General features: G+C 34.7%; 1 long non-coding RNA gene across 1 annotated transcript; it reads left to right on the top strand.

Annotated features, from left to right (window-relative positions):
- Positions 1 to 250: 250 nt before the first annotated feature.
- Positions 251 to 3,799, top strand: LOC150082677 (uncharacterized). The gene is made up of 3 exons (XR_016547187.1): positions 251 to 311; positions 401 to 632; positions 3,739 to 3,799. It is a non-coding gene; the product is annotated as an uncharacterized LOC150082677 (long non-coding RNA).
- The last annotated feature ends 2,724 nt before the right edge of the window (positions 3,800 to 6,523 follow it).

Here is a 6,523-nt window from a genome sequence, read left to right as displayed (position 1 = left end):
ACAGCTGCCCACACACGCTCGTTATCTACCTTTGTCTCTCAAATTTCCTGGACCTTCTTCTACTCCAATAACTTTAACAAATATATTATCAACACTAAATTGACGATCAAATTCATTGACCGGAAATGATATCCTTTTAACTCAAAGATGTATCGGGTGTCAGGAAAAGCCTGTTCTCAAAGACGAGCTAACTCACCTTTCTGAAGAGTATATAAAGGAGAGTGGAGAATGGTCATTTATCAATCGACTTCGGTTAGCTAGCTGTTTTTGTACCTACACCTCTCTCTAAAAATCCCATCATGAAGGCTGTGGTAAGCGTCCGTTTTACGTATTACAAATATGATTAATATAATTTACTTTCATTTTAATTCTATTATTTTTATAATTTTTTGTCTTCCAGGCTATATTGCTCGTTGCTCTGATGTTTCTTGCTATTGTCAACGCTGGATTAATCGCCCATACCGGATATGGCTATGGGTTAGGTCGTGGTGGATATTACGCAGGACATGGAACTTATGGTCTTGGATACGGACGTGGGTATGGTTCCCATGGTTATGGATACGTAGGATATGGAAGCGCCTATCCAGCGTATAATGGACATTACTATTGGTGAGCTCTTGACTCCATATTAGGTATGTAATGCCATATATATCGATCAACCCTCATTTGCATATTACATTCTTTACTGGATAAGGATCTTAATTTTCCAATACGCGTAGTATATGAAGAAGAAAGATTATTAAACATAGATCAACTCTCACCAATCTTATTAATCAGCTTACTGGTTTTTATTTTTGTTTCTGATCTAAACTACAATTTTTTTTTGTCACTGTTTGTCTCATAACTGTATGTTTACCTTATATTATAACAACACTCGAGGCTATCTCATAAATTCTTTTAAATCAATGGACATTTCACACGACAAATCAACCCACTCGTACCTGCCTCTTTTAACTGGGTTAGGCCCACGTGTAAACACAATGTTAGTGAAAGTAGGAAAACATGACAAGCATACCGAGTATTTCTTTACAATATGGAAACAGGAAGTTATTACTGATTAGAAAGAAACTCTTTTTTCGGACAAGAAGTACCTGGACACGTGGGATTTGCTAACAAAAGCACTTTAGGTGTTGCTTTTTGTAAGATATTCGGGCTGCTGATTTCTGGAAACAAATGGTGAGCTTTGACTTACCTTTTGGTTAAATGACCCTATTGCACGGTGAAAGCAAGAAAGCAACTGTGTGGTGAATAGTCATTGGAGTAGAATCTTTTAAGTAATCATAAAATGACAGTTTAATAATAATTTTTGTTAATATTTTAACTTATTTTCCGTGACTACATTTAATTTAATGTACAGAATCATGAAAAGCTGAAAAATAAGCAAAGTTTAATCTGGACTAACTTTCCATTTCGCTTTTTGCATTAAATTTTTGATTTATTACAAATTGAAGAGGATTACCAAGTCGCGATTGCCATAAGTTTTGTGTCTTGGAAAATAATCTCGGGTTTCATTGTATTGAGGGATGTCGGGGAATGAAACAGGAAGTGTGACATTATTGTGAGTTGAAGATTAAGGCCCTTCTACCTAATTAGGACAACCATATGGAATCCTGTAAATAGTTGTCTCGATCAGTGAGTTCAGTCCATTTTTTTCCCTGAAATACCATTGTACTGTTTTTGTATATAGGCTTAGATTGCAAGAAAAAAGAGGGCACAGCAGGGCGATATCTTTAGGTCAAGAAGACCCTATGAGTGAGAAAAAAGGTTAGATCGAGGGAGGGAGATAGCCAGTGAATTCCATTCCTTAAAAATTGCAATTTGTCTGAAACTGATAACTGAAGTCAGCAAGAAACAGGTAGATCTTACACAACGGCTGTCCGATCTATTATGATTTTTAACTCTAAGGACGGTAGATGCCGGACTTAGTCTAATTTTCAAAGATATTTCGAAATCATTGAAATAAAATAATGTCCCACTTATTGTTTAAGTGTAGGAATTCCGTGGTAATATTTAAATACTTTTCAACTTCAATTAACCAAAGCTATAAATCAGTACCCGCTGAGGTATCTTAATAAACATATTTACCGAACATGGTCCTTGTAGGTTGGATCGGCGTCGTCCCCACAGTGGGTGGAAAAGACCTGAGTTCGAGTCCCATCGATGATGGGAGGAAATTTTTATATATGTGCCTTTTTTCACAACCTAGCTGTGTTAGTTGGTCTCAGGCGAGTGTAATATCGTTTTTTTCTCCCAGAAACTCAAATTTTTCATCCAGCAAAACAGAAAATTGACCTCATAAAATGGCCTTAGTCACTGATGCTCCTAAAACCCTGCTACAACAACAGCCAACGGTCCTGCACACGTGAGGTCTTTCTTGCTTACTATGATGGCATTATCTGGTATAAAATTTGGACTGTTGATTGAACGAGCAAGTGCGATGGATAAATTCAAATAGATGCATTTTATACTTTTTTTTTTAGTCATAAAGTATTTCTTGCTTTATTTTGTTATCTTTGAAAAAAGAAAACTCGTTTCAGACACGTGTTTAAAACAGGTTTTAAAAACTATCATTGAAATGCCAGCCGTAGGGTTAATAGAACATTTCTTTCTCTTCCTTAGCCACAACATGCTCCTTGTTGCTATTAAGTATTATTTGCCAAACTGTCCGCTGACAGCTAAAATTCAATCAAATGTTTAGTTTGTTTTCTCATCATATAAAGACAATTATCTATTGTGTACTCGTTGCTCCTTATGTGTTCGCTTAGAGAACATAAAAGATTTTCCTCTGGACCTCTACAATCTATTGTTCTGTTCTATAACAGATCACGGAAGGAAATTCAGCTCATTGCTAAAGAGAATTTCAACTCATCAACGAAAATAAATAAAAATTGAACGAGCGTGAATTTTTTATGATCTAAAATTTAACCATTTATTTTTAAATTTTACTGCTAGCTGTGTAGTGTATTTGGTGTATAATATTCCATTAAAAATAATCAACCAATATTAACTAAAATTAGATAATACTAGTATTATTATTAGTTGTTGTTTTTTTTTTTTAAATAAAATTTTTCGAAATGTTTCTCCAGATTGCTCATAACTGAAATGGAATGTTGCAGAAAATCTGTCTGTGTTCTGTTCTTTCTAAAGTCTCCCAACGACTAATGTGGATTGGGGTGACATGAATACCTGTTTAAGTGCCTCAATAGACAAGGAAGTCAACGTACGACTTGAGAACTGACACACTTACTGTCCCGTTCTTTTAGCCACAAACTGGCCAACAAATCCTGTAGAACATCTGCGCCCACTAAAGAGGATACGCCTTAAGAAGTAGCTGCATGTGGGCGGCTTTAGGTCAAGAAGACTCACGAAGATTTCCCCATTTCGATTTACTGAGATGAACACGAGCACTTTTTGTTAATCCAATTCCAGGAGTAAAACAAACGTTTCTTTATTGCTGTCCATTCTACTTTTATTCTAAATTTTTATACGTTTCCTTTGCTGCTTTTTTCTATTTATCCCTTTCACCCTTTATCTATTGTAATTTATATTCATATTTTTTCCTCTCATCTGTTCGATTATTGCAGTTACAAATCCGTGTATATTTTTAATTCTTTTTAATAAGATACTGCTTTCTATTTCTGTAATAATTTTTATAAAACACTTGTAGTCTTTAAGTTAATTTTAAGCAGTAACGTAAACTTTAATTTTTTAATATAAATTTTTTTCTCTAATTTACAGATGCTGTTGATGCTCCATGGCAACCAAACTAGAAGATCAGTTTCTTTCTTTCTAAAGACCTCTATCTGTAATTTGGAATAAATAAAGATTTATTTTTCTTTCATGTTTTGGCCTGAAAATCCTTTTGCTCTGAATTTCTCTTTCCTTTCATTTTTTTATCTCTTTGATACATATCTATAAAACGTAATATGTTTTAACAGTAAAATGGTAGATATTTTATTGTTGTTTACCCACTTCAAACGTCTCAGATGTTTACTGAGCCATCAAATATCGTCTTCAGCATTATCTTACAAATTTATGAGTCAATCAGAACTTCAAATCTCGTCCATTGCTAGAAACCGGTTTCGTTCACGGTTGTTTTATTTTCTCTGCACTCCAATGTGTTTCAAAAATGTATTTCTTTGTATGTGCTTAGTGGAATAAGTTTCTCCATAACTTGAGTATCTTAGTTCAATTAAGAAGAGACATTAATTAACACAAAAACGTTAATTAATCTATGAGTTAAAAAAGATGCCATTATTCTACATTCTTAATTGGTGGCTTTTAATGAAAAATCATCCTTAAAATACATCTCAAGGAATGTGTCAATGTAACCTCGAAGCCCCCTGAATCCTATGGGGCCTTACACGTGTTTAAAAGACTTTCTCTTTGATACGTATCTATATAACAAACAGATGCAGACATTGAATCAAATATAACTTGTCTAGTCAACCTAGACAAGTGTATTATGTCTTAGTTTTAATTCTGATTGTGCAAGGTCTTTTCCGATCATTCACCTCCGAGCTCAGCTTCCTCAACACACCTTACACAGACGCTTTTGCAGCTGTTCAACCTAGATTTGAAATAAAAGAATAGACTTAACCATAGCTCACACCGAGCCAACTATAAATCGTGAGATAGCCTTAGTTTTTCCTTTTAAAAATTCTGTTAGTGAAATTTATTTTTCTTTTAACTTTTCCGACAACCCTTACTTTGCACGCCTTGGATCGAGGCCATAGTTAACCACTCTAGGGAAAACTCAGACACACGCACACTTACACAGGACAACATAGTTCCCTACTTGTGCATAATCGATCCACGATCATGTATTAGAGGTAGAAGTGGCACTGTTTTTCAACCAGTGCGTAACCGTGGAGCTATTTTTAAGTACAACTCAACACGAAATTAGAGAGATAATGAGATGTTATCTACGTTAACTTCGTGCTTCTCATAAAAATGTCACCTTTCAAAGACATTACTCTGAGGTAAACATATTAAACGAAAAATTAAGAATAAAATAATTATTTTTTTACGTATTCATTTCAGCGATAATGTAGTTATGGTATAATTTTCAAATGGATTCACAGTTTCATGCTAGGACCCAAATGCCCAAGTGAGGTAAGTGGAGAATCTGCACAGTCCTCCCCTTTCTTGAAGAGATTCACCACAACGGATGGACATTCACAATTTCACACTAGGACCCAAGTGAGGTAAGTGGACAATCTCAATCTGCAGTTCCACCTCTTTCTTGAAGAGATTCACCACTGCTGGTGCACTCGGGAATAAAATTATTCAAGCGCCGGCCCGATTAGCACTCCAGGCCCCTAAAAATCAGCTTAATTTGGATCTATTATGATCCATCTCCTGCCTATGTTTTCATATATCGAAAGACACCACACTACATTCGTTTACAATGATTTTTATTTAGAAAAATGAATAATGAAGTTAACTGTTTTCGAAGATTTAAAATGCGTTTCTCTTGACTTTTTTTCCCTGCTCTTGACACAAATTCTCTTTCGAGGAAATGAGTCAGAACAAATTAGTGGTGGCAGTCTTCACATTTTTCTACCCTTCATGTCTTTTCAAATCCTGTTAGAGAATTAGCGAACTGTTAAAAAGCTGGTGACTCTAAACATCATGTTTTCTGTGCAGTTCGGCTGACCTTGAGAAAATGAGTTGAGAAAATACGAAGAAAAAAATTGTAGTTTGGAACGTAATGCTGTTATGACACTTGTACATGGGAATGATATTTTCATTCTTAAACCATTTCAACCTATTATAGAGTTAAAAGGTATTGCTGTGTGAATAAAAACCGATATTATTTAAGGAAGGCTATTAAAGAGAAAAATATGGCATTATATAAGTCAATAATCAATTAACATACTTTTTATGACCAAAATCTAAGTTTAGGGTTGCGCAGCTTTGAGTAATACATTTAGAAATCGGAATTAAATTAAATTAGAATTCACCTGACAATCGGCTAATATAACCAACTATTTTTACAAATTGAAAATTCTCTTTGTCATCAGATAAAGAATTAAACTGTATGAGAACAGTTTAATTCTTTATCTGATGGCATGGATTACCAAAAACCAGGGACACTTTTTGTTTTCTGTACACGTTTCAGTTTCCAAAAAAATTAAACTTGGACCTAATTGGTGCAGCTAGCAAAGAGTTGGGTGAAGAGTTTCAGGAGATCAAGGCTATGGATAAAAAGACACCAGGATAAAATGAGCTCTTATTGGTGTTTGAAAAGAGATTCATGCGAAGTTTCAAAATGACACGCAGAGTAATAAGTCTTCAGATGCTAATGAAGTAATATAAACCAGTCCACTGTTGATGGCGACTGTTTCCTTCAGGATACCAATCTGTATCCTGTCCAAACTTCAGATTGGTATCTTTGAGTGTGATTTTTACATGATAAGACAGTTACAGATGTTAAGTAATTCAATGAAATTCATTTTCCATAAGAGTGGACAAATACTTAGAAGAAACAAGCAAATGAGGTGAATGGAAGTGACATTTG

Source organism: Mastigoproctus giganteus, chromosome 7 (assembly GCF_048544385.1).
Source record: "Mastigoproctus giganteus isolate SK-2022 chromosome 7, ASM4854438v1, whole genome shotgun sequence".
Lineage (NCBI taxonomy): Eukaryota > Metazoa > Arthropoda > Arachnida > Uropygi > Thelyphonidae > Mastigoproctus > Mastigoproctus giganteus.
This window is presented reverse-complemented; position numbering and strand designations above follow the sequence as displayed.